The 14142-nt window shown below is 44.6% G+C and overlaps 1 protein-coding gene across 3 annotated transcripts in view; it reads left to right on the top strand.

The window, feature by feature from the left end:
• LOC121545738 overlaps window positions 1–14142 on the top strand; it is a 65246-nt gene that overhangs the window by 19217 nt on the left and 31887 nt on the right. The window lies entirely within an intron of this gene.

The following is a 14142-nucleotide window of genomic DNA, read 5'->3' as shown; positions in this document are numbered from 1 at the left end:
ATCACTGCTTGGTATGGCAACTGCTTGGCATCCAACCGCATGGCGCTACAGAGGGTAGTGCGTACGGCCCAGTACACCAGGCAGTGTTAGGAAGGTCCTAAAAATGGTCAGACTCCAGTCATCCAAGTCATAGACTGTTCTCTGCTACCGCACGGCAAGCGGTACAGATGCATCAAGTCTGGAACCAACAGGACTCTGAACAGCTTCTACTCCAAAGCCATAAGACTAAATAGTTAGTCTGGGTAGCTATTGGTTATCTGCATTGACCCTTTTTGCACTAACTATTTTGACTCGCCACATACGCTGCTGCTACTGTTTATTATCTATCCTGTTGCCTAGTCACTTTACCCTTACCTATTGGTACACATCTACCTCAATTACCTCATACCCCTGCACATCGACTCGGTACTGGTACCAGGCGATATATAGCCAAGTTATCGTTACTCATTGTGTATTTATTCCTTGTGTTCTATTGTTCTCTCTGCATTGTTGGGAAGGGCCCATAAGTAAGCATTTCACTGTTAGTCTACACCTGTGGTTTACAAAGCATGTGACAAATAAAATTAGATTTGAATTCAGTTACATTATTTCAGTGTTGTTTAAAAAGGTGGATTTCAAAAGGCAACTTTCAAAACCAGCCTGATTTCAGAAACATAACATTCTCACGTTATTTTCGTGGAGCGAGAGATGGAAAGTGTGGTGGCTGGTACAATCCAGGGTTTTCCAGATTGTGTTTTGGTCTTTTGGACTGGCCGTCTGTTCACAGAAGAGAGAACTCTGTAAACTGTATTTGGTTACCAGGGAAACCGTTAATCTGCCCAGCATTGCAAAGCCTGTGGCTGTCTAGTAGCTACAGGTTGGCAGAACAGGACAAGGGTTGTGGGGTGCCCACAGTGTTCTACTACAGGCTACATGGACACCTAATGGAAGGTGTCCCAGTACAGAGGGACTCTGTTGACTTGCTGACTAGTAGGAATGGGATCCCTTTTCAGCCTCCCTGGGGGTGGCTCTCTATTAGGAGAAGACATGAGACTTCAGCGTTATAGCGCAATTTAAATTTAAAGGTAATTTCCAATTGAGCCGACATATGCGCAGCATTTACCGTGAATGCAGTCTCCGCTAATGCAGGAACATTGCCTTTTAAATGTCTACCGCACTGTAGCGCAGAGATACAGGTGTCCTTCCTAACCCAGTTGCCGGAGAGGAAGGAAACCATGAGGACAACGGTGACTTTAAAACAGTTTGTTTAATGGCTGTGATAGGAGAAAAATAAGGATGGATCAACAACATTATAGTTACTCCACAGTAATAACCTAATTGACAGAGTGAAAAGGAAGCATGTACAGAATAAAAAATATTCCAAATGATGCATGTCCTGTTTGCAACAAGGCACTAAAGTAATACTACAAAAAAGTGTTATGTTTGGGGCAAATCCAACACAAAACATATTACTGAGGACTGATCTCCATATTTTCAAGCATAGTGGTAGCTGCATCATGTTATGGGTATGCATGTTATTTTTTTTTTACAAATGTTAGAATTTTTCTTCCACTTTGACATTAGAGTATTTTGTGTAGATTGTTGACAAAAAATGACAATTAAATCCATTAATGTGGGAAAAGTCAAGAGGTGTGAATACTTTCTGAAGGCACTGTATATGTTTGTAGTTAATAAAATGTACCTATTAGCGTGCATCAAGGCACATCTACCGAGGGAGGGGGAAGTACAGTACCAGTCAGAATATACAGTACCAGCCCAGAATATACAGTACCAGTCAAAAGTTTGGACACACCTACTCATTCAAGGGTTTTTCTTAATTTTTACTATTTTCTACATTGTAGAATAGTAGTGAAGACATCAAAACTATGAAATAACACATATGGAATCATGTAGTAACCCAAAAAGTGTTAAACAAATCACCCAAAGTAGCCAAACTTTTCCTTGACGACAGCTTTGCACACTTTTGGCATTATCTCAACCAGCTTCATGAGGTTAACAGGTGTGTCTTGTTAAAAGTTAATTTGTGGAATTTCTTTCCTTCTTAATGCGTTTGAGCCAATCAGTTGTGTTGTGACAAGGTAGGGGTGGTATACAGAAGATAGCCCTATTTGATAAAAGACCAAGTCTATATTATGGCAAGAACAGCTCAAATAAGCAAAGAGAAATGACAGTCTATCATTACTTTAAGACATGGTCAGTCATTATGGAAAATTTGAATAACTTTGAACTTTTTTTTGAAGCGCAGTCGCAAAAACCATCAAGCGCTATGATGAAACCGGCTCCCATGAGGACCGGCACAGGAAAGGAAGATCCAGAGTTACCTCTGCTGCAGAGGATAAGTTCATTAGTTTCCAGCCTCAGATTGCAACCCAAATAAATTCTTCACAGTTCAAGTAACAGACACATCTCAACATCAACTGTTCAGAGGAGACTGCGTGAAATCAGGCCTTCATGGTCAAATTGCTGCAAAGAAACCACTACTAAAGGACACCAATAAGAGGAAGAAGAGACTTGCTTGGGACAAGAGACACGAGCAATGGACATTAGACCGGTGGAAATCTGTCCTTTGGTTGATGAGTCCAAATGAGATATTTGGTTCCAACTGCCGTGTCTTTGTGAGACGCGGTGTGGGTGAACGGATGATCTCCACATGTGTGGTTCCCACTGTGAAGCATGGAGGAGGTGTGATGGTGCTTTGCTGGTGACACTGTCGTGATTTATTTAGCATTCAAGGCACACTTAACCAGCATGGCTACCACAGCATTCTGCAGCGATACGCCATCCCATCTGGTTTGGGCTTAGTGGGACGATGCATTGACAAACAAATTCCGTCTTTAAGAAGTATGCGAAGTATTGATGAACTAATACTGCACTGTATTGACGAAGTAACTGCTGTGTTAATGAAGAGCTGCTTAATAAAGTCTTGCCGTCCTAAGGAAGTTATGTTTGTGTATTATTTGAGTCCGCCTGCCCTTCAGTTCGGAGGTGAGCCCCAGGGTGTAGACATACACTTAGTATTACTTTCTTCTGACGTCAAGGGGCTCCTGATCTTCTCCCTGAGACTAGGCAGGGCCAGAAAGAGAGACAGACAGGGGTACCCCAGGGAGACTGACATCTGCTGGGCTGAACCCCACCCTGTTGGAGGCCCCAAGGACCCCACCCTGCTACAGGCCAGACCACATACACAGCCCTCCCCAGAGAAAAACCAGGCCCTAATTACAGAGAGGTTAGAGAGGCCATGCTCTCTGTCTGCCCCTTTCATTTAGTGTGGAGATGTTTGTTTTGGTTCAGTCTCTATCCTCCTTCCCCATCCTGCATCCCTTACACAAGGATAACAAGAAGGGTGAGAGTTGGCTATCACAATGGGAAAAGGTTTCAGAAGGAAGGGTAGAGGGAACGAGGAAGAGACTGGGACACGTGAGTGCGAATAGCAGACGTCTTCACAATAAATCATCAAAAACGTCACAATATTTACATGACATTTTAGTCATTTCTCATACGCGCTTATCCCAAAAGCAAGCATCTACAAAAGAGCCCAGTAAATCAGGGTTCAATGGTCTGTAATTGCGGCATTGTGGTGGGCGATGAATGCAGACAGATACGTGGCACGGCCAGTGGTACAGAGTAAACATGATGCCACACAGCTTGTTGATCTCTCCACACGACATTCCTCCTGGCTGGGCTGGGGAGTCGGCTGAGTTCAGCCAGATCGTTTACAGCAGCCAAATGGCAAAAGATACTCAAACCTCAGTCGTGTGCTCCTTCGACCCTCCTGGGGATATGGGGACACAATGGGTCATTTTCTAGTGCAAGGTCACACACACAGATGATGAACGCACACATGAAGATTCACTGGGGCTTGAGGTGAGTGGCATGTTCCACCGTTCTCCAGGACCTCTTCTATTAGGTGAGCTTTTCAAGACATCTCTCTGTTTCCGTTCAAATCAAATCAAAGTTTATTGGTCGCGTACACAGTTTAGCAAATGTTATAGCGGGTGCAGCGAAATGCTTGTGTTACTAGCTCCTAACAGTGCAGTAAAATGTCAAACAAGTACACAAATAATCAAACAAATCAAGAAATGTCAGAATGAATCCAGTTAACAACCCAAATAACACTATCAGTAATCCAAATGCAATATATACTTATATACACCAAATATATATACTAAGAATGGCCCTTGGATGTACACAGAGAGCTAACATTACTAATATGCATGTCAATCTCTCCTGGCTCAAAGTGGAGGAGAGATTGACTTCATCACTACTTGTATTTGTGAGAGGTATTGACGTTGAATGCACCGAGCTGTCTGTTTTGAAGTACTGGCGCACACAGCTTGGACACCCATGCATACCCCACAAGACATGCCACCAGAGGTCTCTTCACAGTCCCCAAGTCCAGAACAGACTATGGGAGGCACAAAATCCATATGTTCGTGTGTGTATGCATGTGTCTGTGCCTACTACATAGAGCCATGACCACATGGAACTCTATTCCACATCAAGTAACTCATGCAAGCAGTAAAATTAGATTTTAAAAAACCCAGATAAAAATACACATTATGGAACAGCGGGGACTGTGAAGCAACACATAAACATGCATACACGATAACATGGATTTTGTGTTATAGATATGTGGTAGTAGAGTAGAGGCCTGAGGGCACACACTTAATGTTGTGAAATCTGTTGTGAATGTATTGTAATGTAATAAAAAATGTAGAACTGCCTTAATTTTGCTGGACCCATAATAAATACAAATACACTGAGTCTACAAAACATTATGAAAACCTGCTCTTTCATGACAGACTGACCAGGTGAAAGCTATGATCCCTTATTGATGTCACCTGTTAAATCCACTTCAATCAGTATAGATGAAGGGGAGGAGACAGGTTAAATAATCATTTTTAAGCCTTGAGACATGGATTGTGTATGTGTGCCATTCAGAGGGTGAATGGGCAAGACAAAATATTTAAGTGCCTTTTGAACGGGGTATGGTAGTAGGTGCCAGACGCACTGGTTTGAGTGTGTCAAGAACTGCAACGCTGCTGGGTTTTTCACGCTCAACAGTTTCCCGTGTGTATCAAGAATCGTCCACCACCCAAAGGACATCCAGCTAACTTGACACAATTGTGGCATTGGAGTCAACATGGGCCAGCACCCCTGTGAAATGCTTTCGACACCTTGTAGAGTCCATACCCTGACTGAATGGAGGCTGTTCTGAGGACAAAAGGGGGTGCTACTCAATATTAGGAAGGCGTTCCTAATGTTTTGTACACTCAGTGTATATACAGCAGTAGATTTATTATAGTGAGCTATGTCAAGTATATAAATACTTAGTGTGTATAAACAGTGTAGCAAAAATGCAATGTACAGTAGTAGATCTATTAGAATGAGCAATGTGAAGAAAACAGTTATGAATACACAGTGTGAAAACAGTAAAAGAAACGGTCCAATGTTTAATGTCTCTATATACAGTGCCTTCGGAAAGTATTCAGACCCCTTTACTTTTTCCACATTTTGTTACGTTACAGCCTTATTCTAAAATTGATATGATAACATATTCTTCAGCAATCTACACACAATATCCCATAATGACAAAGTGAAAACAGGTTTTTAGACATTTTTGCAAATGTATAAAAATAAATAAATAAATACCTTATTTACATAAGTATTCAGAACCTTTGCTATGAGACTCGAAATTGAGCTCAGGTGCAGCCTGTTTCCATTAAGCATCCTTGAGATGCGTCTTCAACTTGATTAGAGTCCACCTGTGGTAAATTCAATTGATTGGACATGATTTGGAAAGGCACACACCTGTCTATGTAAGGTCCCACACTTGACAGTGCATGTCAGAGCAAAAACCAAGCCATGAGGTTGAAGGAATTGTCCGTAGAGCTCAGAGACAGAGACATTGTGTCGAGGCACAGATCTGGGGGAAGGGTACCAAAACATTTCTGCAGCATTGAAGGTCCCCAAGAACACAATGACCACCAAGACTCTTCCTAGAGCTGGCTGCCCGGTCAAACTGAGCAATCGTGGGAGAAGGGCCTTGGTAAGGGAGGAGAACAAGAACCCGATGGTCACTCTGACAGAGCTCTAGAGTTCCTCTGTGGAGATGGGACTCTAGAGTGACAACCATCTCTGCAGCACTCCACCAATCAGGCCTTTATGGTAGAGTGGTCAGACGGAAGCCACTCCTCAGTAAAATGTACATGACAGCCCGCTTGGAGTTTGCCAAAAGGCACCTAAAGACTCTCAGACCATGAGAAACAAGAATCTCTGGTCTGATGAAACCAAGATTGAACTATTTTGTCTGAATGCCAAGCGTCATGTCTGGTGGAAACCTGGCACGATCCCTACAGTGAAGGGTGGTGGTGGCAGCATCATGCTGTGGGGATGTTTTTCAGCTGCAGGGACTGGGAGGCTAGTCAGGATCGAGGCAAAGTTGAACGGAGCAAAGTACAGAGAGCTCCTTGATGAAAACCTGCTCCAGAGCGCTCAGGACCTCAGACTGGGGCGAAGGTTCACCTTCCAACAGGACAACGACCCTAAGCACACAGCCAAGACAACGCAGTAGTGGCTTCGGGACAAGTCTCTGAATGTCCTTGAGTGGCCCAGCCAGAGCCTGGACTTGAACCCGATCGAACATCTCTGGAGAGACCTGAAATTAGCTGCACAGCAACACTCCCCATCCAACCTGACAGAGCTTGAGAGAATCTGCAGAGAAGAATGGGAGAAACTCCCCAAATACAGGTGTGCCAAGCTTGTAGCGTCATACACAAGAAGACTCAAGGCTGTAATCGCTGCCAAAGGTGCTTCAACAAAGTACTGCGTAAAGGGTCTGAATACTTATGTAAATGTGATATGAAGTCTTTTTTTTTTCTTTGTCATTGTGGGGTATTGTGTGTCAATTGATGAGGGGGAAAAAACGATTCAATCAAGCTTAGAATAAGGCTGTAACGTAACAAAATGTGGAAAAAGTCAAGGGGTCTGAATACTGTCCAAATGCACTGTACATGGGACGTGTGTGTGTGTGTGTGCGCGTGCGCATGCAGGAGTCTGTGAGTTTGTGTGTATTTTGTGTGACTAAGTGTTTGCTAAGGTGCAGGACAGAGTACCAGGTCCGGTAGACGGCTTGTGATTGCTGTTCAACAGTCTGATGGCCTGTTGCTGGAAGCTATTTCCAAGCCTCTTGGTCACAGCTCTGATGCACCTGTACAGTCTGCCAGACTGTTGCAGAGTGAACAGTCCGTGGCCCGGGTGGCTGAGGTCCTTAATGATCTTCTTGGCCTTCCTTCGACACTGAGTGCTGTAAATATCCTGGAGGGCAGGCAGCGTGCCCCGATAGTGCGCCAGGCTGACCGTACCACCCTCTGAAGAGCCATGCGGTTCAGGACTGTGCTGTTGTCATACCAGGCGTTGATGCAGCCCGACAGAATGCTCTCAATGGTGCATCCGTAGACGTTTGAGGGTCTTGGGGGCCATGCCAAATTTCTTCAACTGCCTGAGGTTGAGGCGCTGTTGTGCCTTCTTCACCACAGTGTCGATGTGATGGGACCATCGACCACCGTTGGTCCTTCTGTGATCAAACAGTTTTTACTCTGAGCTGTCATCTCACCTGGCATGGGTCCTGTCACATCTGCTCCCTGTGTGTGTGTGTGTTTTCCCAGTGGGTTAGGGATACTGGCTGCCCCGTTCCTGATCCACAGCTAGCCACAGCCTCACTACACTGCTCTGCCACGTGCTCTAGCAGTGCGGAACAAACAAATTATCCTCTTGCAATCTTTCCCATCTGTACTCGTAAAAATCTGGCAACCAAAGGTTATGCGTTTCGTTTGGAGACCCGAACTGCTCAGGAGCACAATGAGACAATCTGTTCCGTTGGTACCACGATGACATCAGAGTGAGGGGCCAGGAAACACTCTCCACAGATGGATAGGGCCTGGACCCTGTCTGAGAGGAGCTGGACACACACACACACACACACTCTGGGCTCCTCTCTGCACAGACCCACACCCAAAGTCACATCTCAAACTTGCACTGTAAGAATCTCTCCTCATGTTCAACAAGTAATAAGACAATGGGTGTGCCTGGATTGATGGATGTTTTGGTTAAGTTCAACTAATAGTTTACTTTAATTGTCAGTGTATATGTGCAATGAATTGATCCGTAAAAACAGCAGCCATCAACTATTATGGTCGAATAGATGAATGTGTATAACTCTCAATAGTCCAGACACAATCCCCCAAACTCGTTCAGTGTATGCGTGTCAGGATTAGGGTTAGGGGGAGGTATAGAGGGCCCCTCTATCTCCGATTTCGCTAGAGGGGCCAAAGGGAGGTTGCCTGGCTTGTTGGGAAGCAAAAACAAATGTGGAATCTGGCTTTCATACAGACATCAATGATAAGAGACACCTCCCCTCTTCCCTCCCACTTATAATCCCGCTCTCTCCGCTCCCCCACTCCTCCACGGTTGGTTTGCCCCGAGCAGCGATGGGAGGACTTGGTCTCTCTCCAGGCCAGGAGCAGAGCCCATGGGGCCTCTAACATCTGCTATGGTAACCTTGTTTGCTATGGCAACAGGGCCAATAAAGAGAACTACTCTCACTGGTTTTCAGTGAGTGTTGTGTCAGCTCTAACAGGGGAGTTTCATGGGAGAAGAACCTATTATGTGTTTGTGGGGCTTTTGAATGTACCATACGTTTTCAGGTCTGCACATTAAGGGTGTGTGCATTAATAATGATAGTGGCTCATCGTTAAAGTGACCTCCCTTGAACTCTCGATATAAAAACGATTGTGTACGGTCGTGAAATACACACTCAGGGATAGTACATACTTATTTATGTATATGTAGATACAATAGACAGTCACACTGTACATATATCAGTGACCTCATCCAGTGACATACACCGCTCCCCTAAGCCAATATAACCATGAAGTCAACCTCCTCACCATAGATCAACCCAACAGAAATATCTACTGACACGTCTCTGCGGTGAGTCAGGCAGATCCATGGCTGTCCTCTCCTCTTATTTGGCCATAGAACCTTACTACTGGCGATTTTGGCATGTAAATCTTGGTGGGGCAAACCAAACAAAAAAAGTGGGATGCATGCCAGCAAAGCCACAACACAACACTAAACAATACATTAATTGTACTAGAACGGTGACAAACAGTGCCCACAAACTGTTAGGGCCTACATAAAGCTGTCCCAACAGCAGTCCCAACATTCTACCACTGCTACAGCTGGCTATCAGCAGAGTCTTGTCTGGCAGCGAAACAGTTCATTCAGCCTCATTTACTGCCTTTAAAAAAAACATGGCTGGCTTAAACAAATGTGGTTTCCAATGACAATTGAGATGTACAAACTATGGCATAAGGGGACGGCAAGCGGATAAGAGGCAATCCGTAATTTCGATTAAGACATGAGCGAGCTAGGACAGACGTAGTCAATATAACTATTTGTTTAGCACTTTTGAAATGTACATTAACAGAATTCAGAACGTGGGCCGTTCTTAGTGTTCTCCCTGTAAACCAAGTCAGAACCATGGGGTAAATAAAGGGGGCATTTAAGCAGACAATGAAAGCTCTTACAATATTTGATGATTACATTTCTCTAAAACAGGTTATAGGCTACATGTGCACCACCAAGTCAGAACAGTAGGTGAAATTAAGAGGGGTAAATGGAGAAAAGTATTAGGGTGAGGCACATGGGCTACTAACCGCTTACTACACAACATACACTTAGTATTACTTTCTTAGCTACAGTATACATATCTCCCTGGCATACTACATCATTTATGCAGCAGCATCCAAGACATTAATCATTTGGACTCACCTTGTTGTGCTGTGCTCACTTGAACAGGAAGGTGGTGCGGCGGTCCTTCGTGGGCAAATTTGGTCATCAAAGTCTGGCATTCTCTGGATTTATGGTGCTTTCAAGCCAACTGGGAACTCTGGAAAAAAAACAAGGTCGAATCATGATGACGTCATTGATCTTCAGGTCGTAGCTCTAAAAGAGGCCCGGGTTCCGGATTTACAATTCCGAGTTGGATGACCGTTAAAAACGTATTTTCCCAGTCGGAGCTCGTTTTTTCCCGACTTCCCAGTTGTCTAGAACTCACTGAAGTAAAGTTTTCGCAGTTCCGAGTTAACAGTTGTTTTGAGCGTGGCACAAATCATGCTTCATTGACAGCATGGCCAATGTTGAATGTTTATCATTTTAAACTTGGAAAAGAGACCCTTAATCCCAGATTTGGGACCACACAGCCACTCCACTGAATAGCAGGCTAGTGATTGCTTTGCAATGCTTGCTTCCAAACCACTCATTGAATTTGCGAATTCGAACTTGTTGTGTAATGTTTATGTCCAAAGCTCTACCCTTGGACTTGGCTGTGACGTACTGTCCCCACGAGTGAACACTGAGCTAATCATGGCGCAACTAGAGAACATTACCAACACCTACGCTCCGTATTTTCCGCTGGCTGCCCCACCACCACAGAAAGTACTGAGCTAGGCTGAAACATCTGCAATTTGGAGCTGCCTTACTCAAGAAAGATAAAAAGAGACCATGTTTGTATGCGGCTTTATTAACTCAATGATTATTTTATTTATTTTTACATTGTTTGCAAACTGACATGTGACACGTATTAATGCCAAAATAACATGCAAAATAATATTTTTTAGCTAAGAATGTGGGGCTCAAAACAGGTTGGGCTCTGCCTTGAATGACTGGTCGCCACTGCTACTAACCACAGTATCATGGGCCCACAGTGTAATTGCGGTTGATGGGTCAGGCCACAGCAAGGCAGAAGAGGCAGACCACAGCCAAGCTGCAGTGACAGGGGCCAGGCCCCTGTCACAGCCACACTGCAACCCATGATTTAGTGGCCTATGGCGGCCCACGGCCGTGCCTTCTCGCCACACTGTGATATGTGCTAAAAGCCCGGAGCAGACAGGGTAGCATTGACTGTGGATGGCTGAGTATATTGAGGGGATTGTGGCCACTGTCTCACACAAGGTCAGTGGTGTGACTTTCACTGGTTTTCAGGCTCAATGCTCCAAGACCTCCAAAACAAAACACACTCCTACAGGAAAGAATAAAAGGTGTGTGTTTATGTGGAGTGGAAGTTTTTGTGTGTTTGTGGGGGTGGGGGGGGGGGGAGCAAGCTCGTGTGGTGGTCTGACACAGTAGTGGAGTGAGGGGCTAATGGAGGGGCTTGGCTTGGCTGGGGGGGTAGGTATGATTTCTCACTCAGCCCTCAGCTGTGTGGTGCCCACTGAAGCCTCCCTCCCAGACGAGCTTAACACATTCTATGCTTGCTTCGAGGCAGACAATACCGAGCCATCCAGGAAGGCTCCGGACGACCAGGTGCTTTCGCTCTCCAAAGCTGACTTGAGGAAAACTCTCAAAATAATAAATACTCACAAAGCCGCCGGACCAGACGGCACCCTTGTGTGTGCTCTGACCAGCTGGTGGGCGTCTTCTCAGACCTTTTCAACTTGCCCCTGTCCCAGGTTGTAGTCCCCACTTTCTTCAAGGAGACGACCATCGTCCCGTCGCACTCACTCCGGTCATCATGAAGTGTTTTAAGAGGCTGGTCATGGCCCATGTCAAGGCCAGAATGGCACACTGGACACTCCAATTTGCCTACCGCTCCAATAGATCCACGGGAGATTCCATTTCCATTGCTATTCACACGGCCCTAACACATCTGGACAAGAGGAACACCTATTTGAGAATGCTGTTCATTGACTACAGTTCATTATTCCAAAACTCCATCCCACCAAAACAGGCTTTAATTTCAGGCAGTCTTTTCAAACGGCTCTTACACTAAAAGGGCATTATCAATTTCACAGTATTATTCCAACCTCATAGTGTGGAAATGTGTATATAAAACATAGGACATTCACATTTTTGACTGCACTGGGCCTTTAAACATTGAATTCATGCCCAGCTAAGCCAATTAAAATGTATACCCTGCTCTGCACAATGTCAATTGTAGCACATTTTACAGGGCTTAGTGTGCAGCTCTGGACACACACTATCACTGCGGCCAGTTGGCAGCTATTAATCACGGAAAATATTGAGGTAACGCTTTAAACTCGTTGACGATTCTAGCTAACTAGAACTAGCTAACTTTCTAATCCTTACAAAGAGGTTGGCTAACATCCTCATCTGTGGTTGGCAGAATGTTCAAATCTTAAATTCATCATCGCAATAGAAGAAAAAGGAAGTTATTTAGATAAATAATGTGTTGTGGTGTGTTCACAAGCTCCGATTATGCCATAGCGTTGGGTAGATGATAATTGTTCCAGTTATAGGGCTTTACAAACCACACTCGTTGCCACCCACATCAGACAGTGTTTAAACTGTTAACTTGCAGTGTAAAGTCAGTGACTGTTAGCCATACACAGATTTCTTTATATGTGTGTTTTGCAAAACAGTGTTTTGACAACTTTTTAAGGGTTGTGGCCATAGAAATGTACACGACATAGGCTAAGTTTACATCTTTGAGCCAGTGTCCAAAAACAGTGGTTATCTTCAGGTACTGTACCATATCTCAGTAAACCTGCTTTTAACAACTTGTACACCATGAGACAAGCACAGGGCTTCCGCTTGTGTCAGAGTAGAAGAATACATGTGTCTTTGTCAGTGAAACTAGATAACCCAGCTGAGGGGTATTGACGGTTGTGGAGGACGGCCAGTCCTATCAGATGGAGCATTAGCCTGCATTCTGGAGCCTGGGTGACAATGAGTTTGGACTCTAGAATGCCAGCTCACACACTAGCTCATCTGCCCATGGGAACAATGCTGGAAATACTCCACATTTGGATAGATAAATCATATCAAATGATGTTCAAAATGTACTTACTCGTTGTGAATCAGCATTCTAGGGTAGGCGTAAAGCAACATTTATCAGTTATCTTAAAAATGTCCACTCTGGCACCAACATATTGCTACACAATAGCAAGTGTAGATCCAATAAGCCTATAGCAACCGTAGACTCCAACAATAACAAAACATGATAAAATAGGCCTATAACCCATTGACCTCATATAAACTCACATGGATAAACATTTTCCTACAGTTTCACTTGACTTTACCAACATCCAGGCTTGCCTGCAACAGCTAACCAATTTTATTTTTCTTAAAACTGCATTGTTGGTTAAGGGCTAAAAGAGTGCCGAGCTACTTTATGAAAAGAAAGTAACACTAAATAAAGAAGTGTTTAAGCTCTCCATTCTGTGTATACAAAGTATACAAAGGCCTTGGATCAAGGCTACATCCACTATATAAACAAAAGTATGTGGACACTCCTTCAAATTAGTGGATTCGGCTATTTCAGCCACACCAGTTGATGACAGGTTTATAAAATCGAGAACACAACAATGCAATCTCCATAGACAAACATTGGCAGTAGAATGGCCTTACTGAAGAGCTCTGTGACTTTCAACGTGGCACCGTCATAGGATGCCACCTTTCCAACAAGTCAGTTCGTCAAATTTCTGCCCTGCTAGAGCTGTCCCAGTCAACTGTAAGTGCTGTTATTGTGAAGTGGAAACTTCTAGGACCAACAAAGGCTCAGCCGCAAGGTGGTAGGCCACACAAGCTCACAGAACGGGACCGGCGAGTTCTGAAGCGCGTAGTGCGTAAAAATGGTCTGTCCTCGGATGCAACACTCACTACCGAGTTCCAAACTGCCTCTGGAAGCAACGTCAGCACAAGAACTGTTCGTCGGAAGCTTCATGAAATGGGTTTCCATGGCCGAGCAGCCGCACACAAGCCTAAGATCACCATGCGCAATGCCAAGCGTCACTGGAGTGGTGTAAAGCTCGCCGCCATTGGACTCTGGAGCAGTGGAAACGCGTTCTCTGGAGTGATGAATCACGCTACCAGCCCCAATGCATAATGCCAACTGTAAAGTTTGGTGGAGGAGGAATAATGGCCTGGGGCTGTTTGTCATGGTTCGGGCTAGGCCCCTTGGTTCCAGTAAAGGAAAATCTTAACGCTACAGCATACAATGACATTCTAGACGATTCTGTGCTTCTAACTTTGTGGCAACAGTTTGGGAAAGGCCCTTTCCTGTTTCAGCATGACAATGCCCCCATGCACAAAGCGAGGTCCATACAGAAATGGTTTGTC

The sequence above is a fragment of the Coregonus clupeaformis genome, chromosome 30 (assembly GCF_020615455.1).
Source record: "Coregonus clupeaformis isolate EN_2021a chromosome 30, ASM2061545v1, whole genome shotgun sequence".
Classification (NCBI taxonomy): Eukaryota; Metazoa; Chordata; class Actinopteri; order Salmoniformes; family Salmonidae; genus Coregonus; species Coregonus clupeaformis.
Note: the sequence above shows the minus strand (reverse complement) of the source record. Positions and strands in the feature narration are given on the sequence as shown.